The following is a 20,749-nucleotide window of genomic DNA, read 5'->3' as shown; positions in this document are numbered from 1 at the left end:
TCTTGCAAGATCTTCATGTGGTTGGCATTTCAATATTGACTATGGACCTCAAATAGGAGATTGCATTATAGACTGTAGGATCAAATCTCGCCTTGCTTCGTATGTGACTAAGAAGAGGACATTGTGGATCACATCCTCCTACAATGTGTGTACACTTGGCAGGTTTGGTTCCAGTGCTTTACCTTGGCATGGACTGATATATCACTATTGCCATCGGACGAGGATTACATTGGAGATTGGTGGTGCAATGCTCGGAACCGTCTGCGCAAGCTGCATAGGAAGGGATTCGACTCCTTGATCGCAATTGTCTACTAGAATTTATGGAAGCAAGTAAGCAACACAATGATCGGGTGTTTGGAAATAGTCATGGCATTTTCATAGCCTCTGATATCACATCTCGCATTTTCGAGGATCTCGGGTTATGGACGTTAGCCGGCGATAGAGAAGTTTCTAGTCTTTTGTGAGTAGTTCGTGTTGTGTTTAGGAGTGGGGTGGAGTTTGAGTCTGCCTTTACCATGTGTGGTGTGAGCTTACTCTTTGTTGCCTTGTACACTTATTTAACCTTGTATAACGTTATGGTACACTATTGCGTACCCTCGAAAAATTTGTTGATGGTGGCAGATCATCCGGGACTACGACGTATTCCAATCCAGTTTGTGAAGATAACTATAACACCCAATATGTAGTCTTAGCCCCATCGAAGACTTTGCAATCTCCTCTAAGGATAGAAGCACATATTGGTAGCCCCATTTGACTTCATAACATGCACATAGGATCATATGTTGGTAACAAGGTGGACATCACAACAAATACAAATACTCATGAATAAAAGAGATAATACGCGATAACATTATGGCAAACATATGCCACTACATAAATATTTGACCAATTAGAGGTCAACACGACCCAAGATCACATCAATCATTGCATCGGAAGAAGGCATGGATCCAAGTACAAATAAGAAACAAATTGCTCATAGAAAGGATGATGGATGGAGTACCCACCTACCTGGGCACCTTGCGGGTAGAGAGAGCCTCCTGGCCATGCGTCCAGTGGTGGCTTGCCGCAGGGGCTTCTCGGGGGCTCTTTGAGTCGTACGATCTGCCTGGATGGTTCGAACTCAGGCGAAACGGCCGAAGGGTCCATGAAGGGTGGACTGTGTGCCCACCCAGGGCCACCGTCATTCGGCAGCTTCGGTGGCGTCTGCCAGCGAGGCCACGTGTGTTGTCCCACGCGCGCGGGGTGAACCAGGCTTGACTGGCAGGTCCATGAATGGGGTGAACCGCCTAGTAAGACAAGGGCCACCATCATTGGGCGGCATTGGGCACACCCGCGAGGGTCTTGTCACGTGTTGCCCCACGTAGGAAGTTGTAGTCGGGCCCTCCTGTCGACGCCCTCACCTCACGTTGGGCTAGTGTGGTCGGGACAGCCGGGTGCACGTGAGCTGGGTCATGGTCATAGTGCCCGACTCTCACGTGGGACTCGTTGCGAGCTATTTCGTTGGCTCCATGTGACCAAATGCATGCACCGTTCATGGTGCGTCGCCCGCGTACAGTGGCTCTATGGCCACCCGACTGTTTGGAGGGTAGCCTAGACGGCCATGCTTCAGCCAGTCGTGCGGATGCCCATTCAGCCGGCCAGGCTATAGCCAGCCATGTGGGCGCCTGTTCAGCCAGCTGTTGCTACTTCTTGAGCTTGCGTTGATTTTTCCCTTGAAGAGGAAAGGGTGATGTAGCAAAGTAGAGATAAGTATTTCCCTCAGTTAGAACCAAAGGTATCAATCCAGTAGGAGGCACAGGCAAGTCCCCAATATATGCACATGCACAAACTAACAAACACTTGCACACAACGCGAAAAAATGGCTGTCAATCCCTTCACGGTCACGAACAAGAGCAAGATCTAAAAGAGATAGGTATAAAAGATAAATAAAAGAGCAAACTAAAGTAAATATAAATAAATTGCAGCAAGGTATTTTTGGGTTTTTTGGTTTCTAGATCTGAAAATATATGATGGAAAATAGACCTGGGGGCCATAGGTTTCACTAGAGGCTTCTCTCTTGAAAGAAAACATACGATGGGTAAACAAATTACTGTTGAGCAATTGATATAAAAGCGCATAGTTATGACGATATCTAAGGCAATGATCATGAATATAGGCATCACATCAGTGACAAGTAGACCAAAACGATTCTGCATCTACTACTATTACTCCACACATCGACCGACTCCTGCCTACATCTTCATAAGAACAGAGCAACACTTTAATTAAGATGACATGATGTAGAGGGATAAACTCAAGCAATGTGATATAAACCCCATCTTTTTATCCTCGATGGCAACAATGCAATACGTGCCTCGCTACCCCTTCTGTCACTGGGTGAGGACACCGCAAGATTGAACCCAAAACTAAGCACCTCTCCCATTGCAAGTGAGGGAGTCCTGGACTAAGGGGTCTCGGGCGTCCGGCCTGTTAGCCATGGGCCGGACTGATGGGCTGTGAAGATGCAAAGACCGAAGGCTGCACCCGTGTCCAGATGAGACTCTCCTTGCATGGAAAGCAAGCTTGGCGACCGAATATGTAGATTCCTTTCTTTGTAACTGACCTTGTGTAACCCTAGATCTCCCCGGTGTCTATATAAACCGAGGACTTAGTCCGGAGGGGCAGATAATCATTATCACAGCCATACCAGCTAGACCTCTAGGGTTTAGCCATTAAGATCTCAAGGTAGATCAACTCTTGTAATACTCGTATTCATCAATATCAATCAAGCAGGACGTAGGGTATTACCTCCATAGAGAGGGCCTGAACCTGGGTAAAACATCGTGTCCCCTGTCTCCTGTTACCATCGACCTTAGACGCACAGTTCGGGACCCCTACCCGAGATCTGCCGGTTTTGACACCGACATTGGTGCTTTCATTGAGAGTTCCACTGTGCCATCGACGAAAGGTTCGATGGCCCCTTCAATCGTTGATAGTGACGTTGTCCAAGGAGAAACTTTCCTCCCCAGACAGATCTTCGTGTTCGGCGGCTTCGCACTGCGGGCCAACTCGTTTGGCCACCTGGAGCAGATCGATAGCTACGCCCCTAGCCATCACGTCAGACTTGGGAGTTTGAACTACGTGGCGGACATCCGTGGAGATTTAATCTTCGCTGGATTTGAGACCGCGGCGACCGCTCCCGGTCAACCCGATGATCATGACCTAAATCTGTCATCAGACCGCATCCAGGATATCGCTCCTGTAACCGCTCTGGCCTTAGAGCCGGAGCAGACTGCGCCATCCGAGGACGGGAGGATCAACCCCACCACGGAGGCCACAGATTCCACGGCGTTGGAGCCGCACATAGACTTAACCTCTCACGACGTCTTTGTCACCGGAACTCCGGACTCATCTCCGGTCGTAAGTTCCAAACCACGTGAGCCGCAGACGCTGAACTTGATCACTTATCAATCTTCGAGTTCATTGCCGCAGACATCTTCTAGCACTCGCCTTTGGGCGATGTGCTAAACTCGTTAAAGAACCTGTCCTTGGCGGAGGACTCACAACCGAACTATATCCGGTTCAAACTAGGGGCTGACGGTGGAGAATTTCTCTTCCCACCCGCTACCCACTTCATAGCCACGGTTGAGGATTTGACCGACACACTTGATTACGACTCTGAGGACATCGACGGTATGGACGATGATGCTGGAGAAGAAGAGGCCCAGAACCCGCCGTACACCGGACGCTGGACGGCCACTTCCTCGTATGATGTATACATGGTGGATGCACCAAAGGAGAACAACGACGATGACAAGGAAGATCCAACTGACGATAAACCTTCCGAAATACAATCCAAGCACCGACGTCAGCGGCGCCGCTCTAAGTCACGTCGCAGCAAAGATAGCAACACCGGCACAGGAGAAGATAACACTCCAGAAGGTGCCAAAGACAACGAAGACCCCGTTGAAACAACTAATGAACAAGATGAACGGGAAGATTGGCAGGCTAGCCCTGGTAAGCAGGCCACGCATGAAGACTCAGAGGACGGAAGTTATCTTCCGCTCTCCGAGGATGAGGTGAGCCTCGGCACCAACGATTTCATCGTGCCTGAGGAACCTCTTGAGCAGGAGCGCTTCAAGCGCCAGCTAATCGCCACTGCAAGGAGCCTGAAAAAGAAGCAGCCGCAGCTTCAAGCTGACCAAGATCTGCTTAATGATAAATGGACCGATGTCCTAGCAGCCAAAGAATATGTCCTCAAGCGCCCAACCAAAAGCTACCCAAAGCGCAAATTGCTACCTCAGTTTGACGAGGAGGCGCCGGAATACATACCTCCATCGTACAATGCGGCTGACGGACCACCACGTGGTCGAGACAAAATGGCAACTCATGTCGAACACCAGCAAGCCCCGCCTCATCGCGCAGGTAGAGGTAAATTAGCCCACGGTCATACATATGACCTCAGGAAAAACCTGAACAATAAAGCAGGACATACCAGATCAATCTACGGACCGCGAGGACGACCTCGACACGCGATGACGGCCACCTATTCGGACGTGACAAACTTAGTCATGCGTGGGCTGAAAACCGCATATGGACTCCATCAGAGCTACATCGCGGTACGGCCCGATATAGAGGCGCCGCACACCCTCATTGCTTCACTGATGAGGTCCTGGTTCACGAATTCCCAGAAGGGTTCAAACCCGTGAATATAGAATCATACGATGGAACCACGGACCCCGTGGTGTGGATCAAAGACTTCATTCTCCACATTCATATGGCCCGCGGCGATGACCTCCACGCCATCAAATACCTCCCTTTAAAACTCAAGGGGCCAGCTCGGCACTGGCTCAACAGTCTGCCTGCAAATTCTATTGGCAGCTGGGAGGACTTGGAAGAGGCCTTCCTCGATAACTTCCAAGGTACATATGTTCGACCTTCGGATGCTGATGACTTAAGACATATAGTTCAACAGCCTAGAGAGTCCGCCAGGAAATTCTGGACTAGGTTCTCAACTAAAATGAACCAAATCATCGATTGTCCGGATGCCGAAGCCCTAGCAGCCTTCAAACACAACATCCGCGACGAATGGCTCGCTCGCCACCTCGGCCAAGAAAAGCCAAAATCCATGGTAGCCCTCACGACACTCATGACCCGCTTTTGTGCGGGCGAGGACAGTTGGTTGGCCCGTAGCAAAAACAATGCAAGCGACGCCGGCACCCCTGAAGCTAAAAGTAGCAAAGACAAGTCTCGACGCAACAGATACAAGCGTTGAAACAACAGTGATAACACCAAGGACACGACAGTCAATGCCGGATTCAGGGGCTCTAAGTCCGGTCAGCGGAAGAAGCCGTTCCAAAAGAACAATTCAGACCCATCCAGCTTGGACCGCATACTTGATCGTCCGTGCCAGATTCATGGCATCCCAGACAAACCACCCAATCATACAAATAGAGATTGCTGGGTTTTTTAACAGGCCGGCATATTAAACACCGAGAACAGGGAAAAGGGATCGTAAAGCGAGGACGATGACGAAGAGCCCCAACAACCGAACACAGGGGGACAGAAGAAGTTTCCCCCTCAGGTCAAAACGGTGAACATGATATACGCTACCCACATCCCCAAGAGGGAGCACAAGCGTGCGCTCAGGGACGTCTACATGATAGAGCCAGTCGCCCCAAAATTTAATCCATGGTCGTCATGCCCGATTACCTTTGATCGTCGGGATCATCCGACCAGTATCCGTCATGGTGGCTCAGCCGCACTGGTCCTAGACCCAATAATTGATGGGTTCCACCTGACTCACGTCCTTATGGACGGCGGTAGCAGCCTCAATCCGCTCTATCAGGATACAGCGCGAAAAATGGGCATTAACCCATCACGGATCAAGCCCACCAAGACTACCTTCAAAGGAGTCATACCAGGCGTAGAGGCTCGCTGTACGGGCTCAATCACACTAGAGGTTGTCTTTGGATCTCCGGACAACTTCCGAAGCGAGGAGTTAATCTTCGATATCGTCCCCTTCCGCAGCGGCTATCACGCACTGCTTGAACGAACTGCGTTTGCTCGATTCAATGCAGTACCACACTATGCTTATCTCAAGCTCAAGATGCCCGGTCCACGTGGCGTCATAACGGTCAATGGAAATACGGAATGCTCCCTCCATACAGAAGAGCACACAGCCGCCTTAGCAGCAGAAGTACAGAGCGGCCTTCTCAAGCATAACCTTAATTCGACTGCCGAGCCCACGAACACCGTTAAGAGGGTCCGAACTACTCTGCAGCAGGAGAGCTCGGCTCGTCAGGAGCTTGACTAGCAATCCGGCCTCCGTCTCAGTCTCGATCAAGTGGTGGCATTCGTGCCGCGCGTACATAACTACACACTCAAAATCCCATGGGCATGGACCGAGGCATAGCTAGCTTGTGGTCCATATTACGGCTCAACCGACATCGGATACACACATAATTTCACTTTTACTTGTTTCCTTTTCAGGTCTCAATCCCACAGGCACCATCTGGTGGTTTGGTCGTCGGTCCTCTTGAAGGATAAACACACCAAGACGGCAAGAAACACAGACATATGGGGGACTTTTTAGGTGATTCCGTTAACGATAACTCTACCTATTTTTTAGGACCCACATGCAGCTCTCCCTTGGTTTCAGCATGTCAAATAGCATGTTGCTTATCGCACTAAGTGTATTAATGTGCCTTGACATACTAATTAAATTACAATGAGAACAGTTTGCGGTTGGAGCTGTACGACCCCAACTTTTTACCTTTGTACCTTTTCTGTTTTCTTTCCCTTTTTCAGCTCCCCTGTGGATAACCCTATCAGGTAGCACCCGTACACTTTGGTACGTTTGATGTTTGCCAGGGGCTTCATAGCGCCCCACTTTACGACAACAAAAGTCCGAACACTTTTTATAAGTATAGTTCGGCAATCCGAATCATGTCTTTGGTCAATAGTTGGGTTGCCCGGCTCCTGTGCTTGTTAGCTTACGTTCTGCTATATCGGCTAAGGTAGTAAAGGGAGAACTACTGCGATTGTGCCTTAGCTTATCCAACGGAGCACCTCGGTAGAGAAAGCTGAAAACTGACTGTCATGATGCGGCGAGAGCCGGTCAACTGTTCGGAGGATGAAAATCGTTGGAGATTTCTTCCGCATTACACGAAGGATTGGTACTTCCCGATTAGACGCATATAACACCCTAGTTTGGATACTAGGGGCTGCGCCCATGTTTTTATTGTCGCACTCCTATGGCTAAGTGAGGGCATTATAGCCGCATGGTCTGGTTGCCTGGTTCATTGCGCTAAACAACTCCTTCATGGACCATCTAATTGGATCAAGATTGTTTAGATTCCATCCCGAACACCCCCGTACTACCTACGTGGGGGCAGAAGCCGACGACTTGTTAACCCTTAGATTTCATACAACACGGTCGCACAGGAAGTAAAAATTTAAAAACATAACAAGCATTATATTGCATAAACACTTTGTTTCATCATACAAGGTAGAGGGAGCTCGAATACATTCATTCAAAGGTATTGTCTTTCGCACAATGATCCGCAACAATACGGGACCCTTCCAAGACATCGCCAAAGTATCCCTCGGGTGTGTGGTGCTCCTTGCCCTCCGGCGGCCCCTTGGTCGCCAACTTGACGGCGTCCATCTTCGCCCACCAGACCTTGACATAGGAGAAGGCCAGATGCGCGTCTTCAATGCAGAAGGACCGCTTGATGACGTCCAGCCAAGGATAGGCATCAACCAGCCTCTTCACAAGGCTGAAGTAAATGCTGGGTATAGCTTCGGCTGGCCACAACCGGATTATTAAATCCTTCATGGCCAGTTCGGCCACCCTGTGCAGTTCGACCAGCTGTTTTAGCTGATCACTGAAGGGCATCGGATGTTCCGGCACAAGATATTGCGACCAGAACAGCTTCTCCGGGGAGCCCCCTTCTTCGGCTCGTAAGGACTCTGCGGCGTTGGTCACACTGCATGGCATATCAACAAAAGCCCCTGGAGAACTTCGAACCCGAGTTAGTAAAAGATATTTCCTCTTCACATTCTTTCTTTGCATATTGAATGCCTTACCCGCTGCGATCTTCCTGGCCTCCTGGATCTCCTGGAGAGCGCCCTGGGCTTCACTCCGGGCCGTCTCCGCACTCTTACGAGCCTTGGCAAGTTCGGCCTCTTGAGCCGACACATTGTGCTCCAAGGTCTCACACTTCCTCACCACATCCTGGAGCTCCTATTGGACTTCGTTAACCCGGGCCTTGAGCCTCTTACGGGCGGCCTACTCCTTGACAGCCTTCCCCTCGGCCTCGACCAGGGCCGTTTTCAGGGCCTCGACCTCGGTCGTCGCCTCTGTACACATCATGGCATTTCGGTCATTAGATATCATTTTCCCTTTTTCGAATACATAACAGGTTATCACTTACCTTGTTTTTCCTAGAGCTGCCTCTTCACCTGGCCCAGCTCCTCCTCGGCCTCTGTCGTGGTATTCTCACGGGGGGTGCAAGACGACATATGCCACAAGGTGGCTTCGTGTGAGGGCAAGACTGCTGTCAGAATATCCAGGGACAGGTATGCGAGTAGCACGCGCTAGTTTACCCAGGTTCGGGGCTCTCCGGAGAGATAATACCCCTACTCCTGCATGTCTGAGTATATCTGGTATGTATATCTGTTACAGTGTGCTCCTGTAGCTGTATCCGAGGTCAGTGCCATGGGCATCTGGCCTCGTATCTGTGTAAATATGTGTGCACAAGAGTGTGTGGCGTGGTGCACTTGGCACTAGTGGCCGTGGGTGGAGCTTGTGGCCGTATGGGTGTGTGTCCATACGTCGACAGCCAGCAGCCGGCAGGGGCGACGGGTAGTCGGCAGCCAGCAGCCAGCAGTCGGCAGCCAGCAGCCGCCCTGGTGGAGCGGTCAGCAGCCAGCAGCCAGCAACCAGCAGTCGGCTGGGTGGAGCAGTCAGCAGCCAGGAGCCAGCAGCCGCCAGCCAGCCGAGTAGTCGGACTGAGGGGCTTTACTAGCCCCAATGTCTTGAAATATCGTCTTGCCGTCTTCGGGATACCCGTCGCCAATAACTCCGACAGTAGCCCCCAAGCCTCTAGGCAAGTTGGCAAAGTTGGGCGGAGGTTTCTTGGCGAGTGTTCATGGAAATGATCATGAAAAAGACAAAGTTAGTCCACGCAGATATATCAAATGTTTGCTTTTAGCATTGCAAGTTTTATGCGGAGGGTGCCGACTCGGTTTCGTCCGAGCCCCCTTAATCTTTTCGTGTTCCCTCCGCTTTTTGGCTTGTGCTCTTGCTTCCCGGACAGCCGCTCTGCGGTCTGTGGCTGAGAGTGGGCCGCGAAGTGGAGTGTACAGTACTCAGAGTCTGGGAGCAGATTCAACCGAGTAGATACTTGTAAAGAAAACGGTCAGGTCGCCCGAGCCGTTTTTCTTCCCGGACGTTTTTCGCGTGGGTGGCCTCCAGCGTTCACTCTTGCTAGTCGGACAGCCGCTCTGCGGTCTGTGACCAAGAGTGGGCCTTTGGTACCGCGCACGCTACTAAGCCGCCTGCGGGAACTACGTCTCAGGCCAAGCGGCCAGCCTCTGGGACAACTCTGGCTGGCGCCGGGGCGAACAGTGATGCAACTGTAATGAAATGCGGAGATGGCTCCCCGAGCATCGCTCGGGGTTATCCGTGCTTGCGTGGTGCAAAAATATGCGGCTGAGGAGCTCACATTGATTTTCGTGTAGCCAGGCGGAGTTTGCCGAAGTCAGCCGGCGTGGCTCAACGCTTGCTGAGCGCGCCGGCGCACCCGCTGGATGCAGCCTTCGAGCCTTCGGGTGCTCAAAGGGGTCCCGGCCGGTCAGGCTCGACCGGCCAGGCGGCGAGGCATCTTGCAGCGCCCTTTTTCTTCTTTCTTCTCTTCTGTCGGCTGCTGGCAGCTGGACAAAACTCTTCTTTTGTCTATTGTTTTTGTTTCTTGCAATCTTTCGTGGGGGCGCGCCAGCGCACCCACTGGGTGTAGCCCCCGAGATTCGGTCCGACTGCTGAGCAGTCGGGCCGGATCTCCCGGTAACGACTTTGTCTTCTTCTTTGTGGGGCGCATCAGCGCACCCGTTGGGTGTAGCCCCCGAGATCTAGGCCGACTGCTGAGCAGTTGGGCCGGATCTCCCGACAACTACTTTGTCTTCTTCTTTGTGGGGGCGCGTCAGCGCATCCGCTGGGTGTAGCCCCCAAGATCTGGGCCGACTGCTGAGCAGTCGTGCCAGATCTCCCGACAACTACTTTGTCTTCTTCTTTGCGGGGGCGCGTTAGCGTACCTGCTGGGTGTAGCCCCCGAGATCTGGGCCGACTGCCGAGCAGTCGGGCCGGATCTCCCGGCAACTACTTTGTCCGCTTCTTCGCGGGGGCGCGTCAGCGTACCTGCTGTGTGTAGGACCCGAGATCTGGGTGAACTGCTGAGCAGTCGGGCCGGATCTCCCGGCAACTACTTTGTCTTCTTCTTCGCGGGGGCGCGTCAGTGCACCCGCTGGGTGTAGCCCCTGAGATCTGGGCCGACTGCTGAGTAGTCGGGCCGGATCTCCCGGCAACTACTTTGTCTTCGTCGTTGAAGTTTGTGCTTTCTTCTTCTCTTTGTCCGCCCACATAGCCGGACGGATACTTCTTCTTTTTGTCCAGCCGGGTAGGCAGCCGGCCATATTTTTCCAGCCGACTTTTTTTTACTGCCGGCGTACTGCGCTGACCCGGCCGGCCTCCCTCTTTTCTCCTTTTTACCAGTCGGCCACTTTTTTCAGTCAGCCGGCTGAACACCCGGCCTGACTTTTCTCCACACGACGACAATCTTTTTCCTTCTCTTTCTCTTCTGCTAGCTACGGGAAGCCGGATGCGGAGTATCTTTTATTTTTTACCGACTCAGTAGTCGGACTCTTTTTGTCAGCCGGCCTTTGGCACCCGGTCTTGGACTTTTTCAGCCGTCCCTCCTTCGTCTAGCACCCGGCTCCTCTCCTTCTTTCTTTTTTCTTAGCCGCCATTGAATTTCTTTTAGCTAGCGTGGGCAGCCAGCCACTCCTTTCCTTCTTTCTCAGCAGGCGGCCGCGGCGGGACCCGACGGGGGCTCGCGGGGCGCAGCCGGACGCAGGAGCAGCCGGCGGAAGCGAGGCGGAGCCGGCCCGCGTGACGATGGGGAGCCAGCGGACTCGAGGCTAGGCGGCGCAGGGGAGCCAGTGCGGGGCGAACGGCCGGCCAACGTGGGAGTGCGAGCGTGCCCTGGGCAGGCGCACGCGGCGCGGGGAGGCGGCACGCGGCCGGGAGGCAGACGGCGGAAATGGCGAACGGCAAGCCGACCGTCGATCGGAGACGGCGCGGGAGGCCGGGGCCAGCGAGCGGGAGGCGCGGCGCAGAAGAGAAGGCGGAGGCGCGGCCCAGGCGGCGGGGAGGACCCGGCGGGGGCTTACAGGGCGCAGCTGGACGAAGGAGCAGTCGACACGAGTGCAAGCCGGCAATCGGCCAGGCGGAACAGGCGGCCTGGCACGCTAGCGGAGCAGGCGGAGGCGGCCATGGCGAGGCCGAGCCGGCCCGAAGGCGTCGGCGCAGCAACGCAGGGGCAGCCGGACCCATCGCAGAAGACGGAGGACGCAGGGGCGCGGCGGTGCCACTGGACACGGCCGACCGAAGCGAGGTCCCGCATGCGGCGCGCGCGTGGACGGCCGGCCGGCGTTGCAACAGTGGTGACGAAGACGCACCGCCCAGCACGGACGTGCCGAGGGCGTGCTGATGTCAAGCCCTCGACCGGCGCCGGAGAGGTGGCGACGTCATGGTGATTATGAAGATGACAAGGCCGACGACGAGGACACGCCGCCCCACGCGGCCGCTCCGGGGGCGCGTCGATGTCGGGCCCCCGAGCGCTACCGGAGAGATGACGGTGACGTCGCGGTGGAGATGACTAAGATGGTCCTGCCCGGACCGCGAAACCAGCAGCAGCGCGGTAGCATAGTACCGCCCCACGGTGGGCGCCAAATGTCGTGGTATTCTCACAGGGGGTGCAAGACGACATATGCCATAAGGTGGCTTCGTGTGAGGGCAAGACTACTGCCGGAATATCCAGGGACGGGTATGCGAGTAGCACGCGCTAGTTTACCCAGGTTTGGGGCTCTCCGAGAGATAATACCCCTACTCCTGCATGTCTGAGTATATCTGGTATGTATATCTGTTACAGTGTGCTTCTGGAGCTGTATCCGAGGTCAGTGCCATGGGCATCTGGCCTCGTATCTGTGTAAATATGTGTGCACTAGAGTGTGTGGCGTGGTGCACCTGGCACTAGTGGCCGTGGGTGGAGCTTGTGGCCGTATGGGTGTGTGTCCATACGTGAGCATGTATGCATGTGTGTGTGAGTCCATCCCCTGATGGATGGATGGAGCTAGCTTATATAGTGGTAGGCATGGGTGGTGGTAGCGTTGGTTGTAAGCTACCTTGGGTAGCTTACAAACCAAGCTATGTAGTGGCATGGGCTAGGCATGGTGCATGTCATGCTTGTCCCGTGGGGTACTTTATAAATCAGTACCCAGGGGACACGGTACACTGTAGATGACGTCGCGGTACGGTCGTCCCGTCGGTGTCTTGTCGGTCTACAGCTGACTTCGGTAGCCAGCTGGTTGGAGCAGTCGACAGCCAGCAGCCGGCCTGGTGGAGCAGTCGGCAGCCAGCAGCCGGCAGGGGCGGCCGGGCAGTCGGCAGCCAGCAGCCGGCCTGGTGGAGCAGTCGGTAGCCAGCAGCCGGCAGGGGCGGCGGGCAGTCGGCAGCCAGCAGCCAGAAGCCAGCAGCCAGCAGTCGGCAGCCAACAGCCGGCCTAGTGGAGCAGTCAGCAGCCAGCAGCCAGCAGTCGGCCAGGTGGAGCAGTCAGCAGACAGCAGCCGGCAGCCGGCCGAGTAGTCGGACTAAGGGGCTTTGCTAGCCCCGATGTCTTGAAATATCGTCTTGCCGTCTTCGGGATACCCGTCACCAATAACTCCGACAGCCTACGCCAGTTTATGCTTCATTCCAGAGACTTCGACAGTATGCGAGGCTACGGCCAACAGCGACGCCTGTGTATATATTTCAGACAAATTCAGTTAGTTTCCTGCAATAGAAGATTGATCCTCTATCTGGTTTTTTCTTTCCGAACACCGGACAGTGTCTCAGGGGCTACTATTTATATTGGGATTTTCTCCTTTTTGCGCCGCTTACCTCAAAACCTGTCAACAGGTTGCTGCAGGCTTCGGTTAGTCCACTCTTGGCAGACTGAACCTTTTCAATTACCGTGCCCATAAGGACACGGTGCTCATCCACAATGGAAGCACCTCGCAGCGCTTCTAGCAGATTATCCGGTGCCCCTGGTTGGACAGGGGTCACCGGGGGAACATGCATCCCCCCTTCTTTCAAAGGAGGTTGCGTGCCGGATTCCGGAGCCACATCAGACTCCAGAATCGAGTTCGGCTGAGGGCCGAACTGAATACAGCCCTCCCCGCCAGTCTCCATGGGGATTGACTCCCCTGGTGTCCGGCGATGGGGGTTTCGCCTTCTGGCGCCTCCTGAGCCTCTCCCCCGCCTGGAATAGTCCTTCGGGACAGCACCTCCGCATCGTCCTTGGCCTTGGGGGAGTGCGTGGCCGGCGGTGAATCGCTGGCCATCGCCTTTGAGTCTAGCAAACCTCGTGATGAGGATTGCTGGGAACCGTCGTGGGCTGGACTGCAATAGCATAACTAATTATATCAATACAACGAAGAGGAAAGACTTGGTTTACGGGAAGATATGGGTTTTAGCACTTACGATGCGTCCCGAGGCTTAGCGCGGGGGCGTCTCTCCGGACTACTGCCGACGTCCCACGCAGTGTTATCCGCAAGGGAGCTCTTTCCTTTCTTGGACGTCTCCACCTCCAGATTTGCCGAAGCTGCCCTCTTCTTCCTTCCCTCATCAGGGGGAGGGTTGTTCTCCTCCTTCTCTTCATCGTCGTCGTCTTCGGCGGCGGAGGAGCGGGTCTTATCTTCGGACGCCGCGTCCGAAGCGCCCCTACAGCGGGGGCCACTTCGGACCCCCTTGGCTTTCCCGGTGGCGTTCTTCTCCGGCACCTTATAGGGCACCGACACCAGCATCTTCGCTAAACGCGGGATGACTGATTCTTCAGGCAGCGGAGCCGGACATTGGACCAGCTTCGCCTTCTCCGTCCACTCCTGAGGAAGCCATGATAATAAAGGCTTAGATCTCATCCTTGAAACAAGCAAAGTAAGGGATGCAGTAAGAATAATGTACCTCGTTGGCGAGGTGGTTGATGTCATGCCCGCGGTCCGAATCTATGGCCGGCGGTGTTTCGTTGCCCTTAAAAGCAACCTCCAGGCATCTTCGTTAGTGGTTTCGAAGAGCCTCTTCAGGGTATGGTGCTTCTTCGGATTAAACTCCCAGAGAGGGCAGCTTCGGCTTTGAGAATCCGGCGAACTAGCATCACCTGGATTATATCGACGAGTTTGATATCTCTATCCACCATGCTTTGAATGCATGTCTGCAGCGCTGTCAGCTCGTCTGACGAACACCAGTTCGTGCCCTTCTCGACCCAGGAGGTGAGTCGCATGGGAGCGCCATACTTGAATTCGGCAGTTGCGTCCTAGGTGGTGCCGCGGGGTTCTGTGATATAGAACCAATGTTTCTGCCATTCTTTTACAGTCTCCACGAAAGTGCCTATCGGCCAGGAGACATTGGCCAGCTTGCTAACCATGGAGCCTCCGCACTCCGCGTGCTGGCCATCCACCACCTTCGGCTTCATGTTGAAGACCTTGATCCACAGCCCGAAGTGGGTTTGGATGCGAAGGAAGGCCTCACACACGACGATGAACGCCAAGATGTTGAGGACGGAGTTTGGGGATAGATCATGGAAATCTATCTCGTAGTAGAACATCAGCCCGCAGACGAAGGGGTGGAGCGGAAATCCTAACCCGCGGAGAAAATGAGGGATGAATACTACCCTCTCGTTGGGCTTCGTTGTGGGAATGATTTGTCCCTGGGTCGGAAGGCGGTGGGCTATTCCCTTCGCCAGGTACCCGGTGATACGTCTCCAACGTATCTATAATTTTTGATTGCTCCATGCTATATTATCTACTGTTTTAGATATTATTGGGCTTTATTATCCACTTTTATATTATTTTTGGGACTAACCTATTAACCGGAGGCCTAGCCCAAAATTGCTGTTTTTTGCCTGTTTTAGGGTTTCGAAGAAAAGGAATATCAAACGGAGTCCAAACGGAATGAAACCTTCGGAAACGTGATTTTCTCATCAGATAAGATCCAGGAGACTTGGACCCTCCATCAAGAAAGCCACGAGGGTGGAGGGCGCGCCCCCTGCCTCGTGGGCCCTTCAAAGCTCCACCGAGGTACTTCTTCCTCCTATATATATCCACGTACCCCCAAACGATCGGGGACGGAGCCAAAAACCTAATTCCACCACCGCAACTTTCTGTATCCATGAGATCGCATCTTGGGGCCTGTTCTGGAGCTCCCCCGGAGGGGGCATCGATCACGGAGGGCTTCTACATCATCATCCAAGCCTCTCCGATGAAGTGTGAGTAGTTTACTTCAGACCTACGGGTCCATAGTTAGTAGCTAGATGGCTTCTTCTCTCTTTTTGGATCTCAATACAATGTTCTCCCCCTCTCTTGTGGAGATCTATTCGATGTAATCTTCTTTTTGCAGTGTGTTTGTTGAGACCGATGAATTGTGGGTTTATGATCAAGTCTATCTATGAATAATATTTGAATCTTCTCTGAATTCTTTTATGTATGATTGGTTATCTTTGCAAGTCTCTTCGAATTATCAGTTTGGTTTGGCCTAGTAGATTGGTTGTTCTTGCCATGGGAGAAGTGCTTAGCTTTGGGTTCGATCTTGCGGTGTCCTTTCCTAGTGACAGAACGGGCAGCAAGGCACGTATTGTATCGTTGCCATCGAGGATAACAGGATGTTTTTTTTATCATATTGCATGAAACTATCCCTCTACATCATGTCATCTTGCTTAAGGCGTTACTCTGTTTTCAACTTAATACTCTAGATGCATGCTGGATAGCGGTCGATGAGTGGAGTAATAGTAGTAGATGCAGAATCGTTTCGGTCTACTTGTCTCGGACGTGATTCCTATATACATGATCATACCTAGATATTGTCATAACTATGCTCAATTCTGTCAATTTCTCAATAGTAATTTGTTCACCCACCATAGAATACTTATGCTCTTGAGAGAAGCCAATAGTGAAACCTATGGCCCCCGGGTCTCTTTCTCATCATATCAATCTCCATCACTTTATTATTGCTTTGCTTTTACTTTGCTTTTACTTTTTACTTTGCATCTCTATACCAAAAATACCAAAAATATTATTTATGATCTCTATCAGATCTCACTTTCGTAAGTGACCATGAAGGGATTGACAACCCCTAAGCGCGTTGGTTGCGTTGAGCTATTGTTTTTGTGTAGGTACGAGGGACTTGTGCGTGGCCTCCTACTGGATTGATACCTTGGTTCTCAAGAACCGAGGGAAATACTTATGCTACTTTGCTGCATGATCCTCTCCTCTTTGGGGAAATCCAACGCAGTGCTCAAGAGGTAGCAAGAACAATTTCCGGCACCGTTGCCGGGCAGTCTGCGCAAAAGTCAACATACCAAGTACCCATCACAATCCCTATCTCCCGCATTACATTATTTGCCATTTGCCTCTCGTTTTCCTCTCCCCCACTTCACCCTTGCCGTTTTATTCTCCCTCTCTCTCTCTATCCTCCCTCTCTATTTGCCTCTTTTTGCCCGTTTGCTTTTTCTTTGCTCGTGTGTTGGATTGCTTTTTTGTCGCGATGGCTCAAGATAATACTAAATTGTGTTACTTCACCAATACAAACAATAATGATTTCCTTAGCACTCCGATTGCTCCTCTTACCGATGCTGAATCTTGTGAAATTAATACTGCTTTGCTGAATCTTGTCATGAAAGATCCGTTCTCTAGCCTTCCTAGTGAAGATGCCGCTACCCATCTTAATAGCTTCGTTGATTTGTGTGACATGCAAAAGAAGAAAGATGTCGATAATGATATTGTTAAATTGAAGCTATTTCCTTTTTCGCTTAGAGATCGTGCTAAAGCTTGGTTTTCATCTTTGCCTAAAAATAGTATTGATTCTTGGAACAAGTGCAAAGATGCTTTTATCTCTAAGTATTTTCCTCCCGCTAAGATCATCTCTCTTAGAAACGATATTATGAATTTTAAGCAACTTGATCATGAACATGTTGCACAAGCTTGGGATAGAATGCAATTAATGATACGTAATTTCCCTACTCATGGTTTAAATTTGTGGATGATTGTTCAGAATTTTTATGCCGGATTGAATTTTGCTTCTAGAAATCTTTTAGATTCGGCTGCGGGAGGCACTTTTATGGAAATCACTTTAGGAGATGCTACTAAACTCCTAGATAATATTATGGTTAATTATTCTCAATGGCACACTGAAAGATCTACTAATAAAAAGGTGCATGCGATAGAAGAAATTAATATTTTGAGTGGAAAGACGGATGAACTTATGAAATTATTTGCTACTAAGAGTGTTTCATCTGATCCTAATGATATGCCTTTGTCTACTTTTATTGAGAATAATAATGAATCTATGGATGTGAATTTTGTTGGTAGGAATAGTTTTGGTAACAACGCGTATAGAGGAAATTTCAATCCTAGGCCTTATCCTAGTAATGCCTCTAATAATTATGGTAATTCCGACAACAATTCTTATGGAAATTATAATAAGATTCCCTCTAATTTTGAATCTAATATTAAAGAATTTATTTCTCCGCAAAAGAATTGTAATGCTATGATTGAAGAAAAATTGCTTAAGATTGATGATTTGGCTAGGAACGCTGATAGAATTGCTCTTGATGTTGATTATTTGAAACTTAGATCTATTCCACCTAAGCATGATATCAATGAGTCTCTCAAAGCCATGAGAATTTCCATTGACGAGTGCAAAGAAAGAACCGTTAGGATGCGTGCTAAGAAAGATGCCTTTATAAAAGCGTGTTCTTCTAGTTCCTATGAAAATAATGATGAAGATCTAAAAGTTATTGATGTGTCCCCTATTAAATCTTTGTTTTTCAATATTAATCTTGATAATTATGGGACTGAATATGATCCACCTTTACCTAGAAGGCGTTCTAAGAATTCGGAATTTGTTGATCTTGATGCTAAATTTGATAAAAGTGGGATTGAAGAAATTAAAACCCTAGATGTTGCTAAAACCACTATTATGGATTTCAAGGAATTTAACTATGAAAATTTCTATTTGATTGATTGTATTTCCTTGTTGCAATCCGTGCTAAAATCTCCTCATGCTTATAGTCAAAATAAAGCGTGTACTAAACATATCGTTGATGCCTTGATGCAATCTTATGAAGAAAAACTTGAATTGGAAGTTTCTACTAGAAAACTTTATGATGAGTGGGAACCAACTATTAAAATTAAAATTAAATATCATGAGTTTTATGCTTTGTGTGATTTGGGTGCTAGTGTCTCTACTATTCCCAAAACTTTGTGTGATTTGCTAGATTTCTGTAATTTTGACGATTGCTCTCTAAACTTGCATCTTGCGAATTCCACTATTAAGAAACCTATGGGAAGAATTAATGATGTTATTATTGTTGCAAATAGGAATTATGTGACCGTAGATTTTATTGTTCTTTATATAGATTGCAATCCTTCTTGCCCTATTATTCTCGGTAGACCTTTCCTTAGAACGGTTGGTGCAATTATTGATATGAAGGAAGGGAATATTAGATTTCAATTTCCATTAAAAAAGGGCATGGAACACTTCCGTAGAAATAAAATAAAATTACCATATTAATCTATCATGAGAGCCACTTATGGATTGCCTACCAAAGATGGCAATACCTAGATCTATTCTTGCTTGTTATGCCTAGCTAGGGGCGTTAAACGATAGCGCTTGTTGGGAGGCAACCCAATTTTATTTTTATTCCTTGCTTTTTGCTCCTGTTTAGTAATAAATAAATTATTTAGCCTCTGTTTTGGTTGTGTTTTTTGTGTTTAATTAGCGTTTGTGCCAAGTAGAACCGTTGGGAAGACTTGGGGAAAGTCTTGTTGAACTTGCTGTAAAAACAGAAACTTTAGCGCTCACGAGAACTGCTGCCATTTTTATTTGGAAAGTGATATTTAGTTAATTATTTTTGAAGATGATTAATAGATAAATTCCTCACGTCCAGAAATTTATTTTAGAATTTTTGGGGTTCCAGATCTTTCGCTAGCTACAGATTACTACAGACTGTTCTGTTTTTGACAGATTCTGTTTTTCGTGTGTTGTTTGCTTATTTTGATGAATCTATGGCTAGTAAAATAGTTTATAATCCATAGAGAAGTTGGAATACAGTAGGTTTAACACCAATATAAATAAAGAATGAGTTCATTACAGTACCTTGAAGTGGTCTTTTGTTTTCTTTCGCTAACGGAGCTCACGAGATTTTTTACTTTAAGTTTTGTGTTATGAAGTTTTCAAGTTTTGGGTAAAGATTTGATGGACTATGGAACAAGGAGTGGCAAGGGCCTAAGCTTGGGGATGCCCATGGCACCCCCAAGATAATCTAAGGACACCTAAAAGCCAAAGCTTGGGTGTAAGGGCATATTTATCCATAAGGTGTTTTGTTGATTGATGACAATGCGTTTGCGGACTAATCGTGTGCCTTGAGTATCCCAGACGTTTCATCGCTAGGCACAAGACGGTTGGGTGCCCCTCGAAGACTGTTGAAGACGGCATCTTTTCTACGTTTCTTTTTGGTGGATTTGAGTCGTAGGAAATCCGTACTATTAAGAGGGGGTCCGCGTCGGAAAGGTTTGGGTGGAATCATCACGTACACGTTTCTTCCTAGTCCCCTCCTTCCCCCTGCACCTTGGAGCTTCCTCCATTGTTATCTCGTCACCTTGTTTCTGGCTGCTGTGTTGGCTCGCGGTAGTACTGCTCCCAGGTGAGCGGTAGTATCGTAGGCACCAGCGGTAGTACCGTGCTGCGGCGCGGTAGTACTGCAGGTGCCCACGATAGTACCGCTCCCCTGGAGCTGCACTACCGTGGCCCACCAGGCTAGTACCGCTCCCCCGCGGTAGTAGGGGCGGATGTAATTTTTTACATCCGCGCCTACCATGGTAGTACCGCATTCCTTCCGCGGTAGTACCATGCTCAGCTGTCAGGCGGTAGTACCGCCCCTCTGCGGTAGTACTATGTCGGGTTTTTGCTTCTTCCGTTTTTCAGCGGAAGTAGGCACGTATGTTTCCTTATCCACACTCTTCCCAGGCTAGGGGGTTCCTGCCTTGCGGTAGTACCGCAAGGGGGAGCGGTAGTACCGCGCCCGCGGAAGTACCGCCCTCAGCACGTGCTACAGGTCTGCCCTAGCTGTTACTGGTGCAGCGGTAGTAACGCGGGCCTGCACGGTTGTACCGCATGACCTTGCGGTAGTACCGCTTGGCAGCAAGCGGAAGTACCGCGTGGCCCCACGGTAGTACCGCTGGCTTGGTGCGGTAGTACCGCTGGCTGCGGGCTGGTAGGTGGATAACGGTTGGATCTTTGTCCCTCACTATAAAAGGGGTCCCCTTCTTCCCCGTTGACTCATCTCTTCCAACCCTAAGCTCCATTGTTGCTCTAAGCTCCATCTTCGCCCGATCTCACTCCCTAGCCAATCAAACTTGTTGATTTGCTCGGGAGTGTTTGAGAAGGCCTCGATCCACA

This window comes from Triticum urartu, chromosome 7A (assembly GCF_056163025.1).
Source record: "Triticum urartu cultivar PI428250 chromosome 7A, HENAU_Tu73, whole genome shotgun sequence".
Lineage (NCBI taxonomy): Eukaryota > Viridiplantae > Streptophyta > Magnoliopsida > Poales > Poaceae > Triticum > Triticum urartu.
This window is presented reverse-complemented; position numbering follows the sequence as displayed.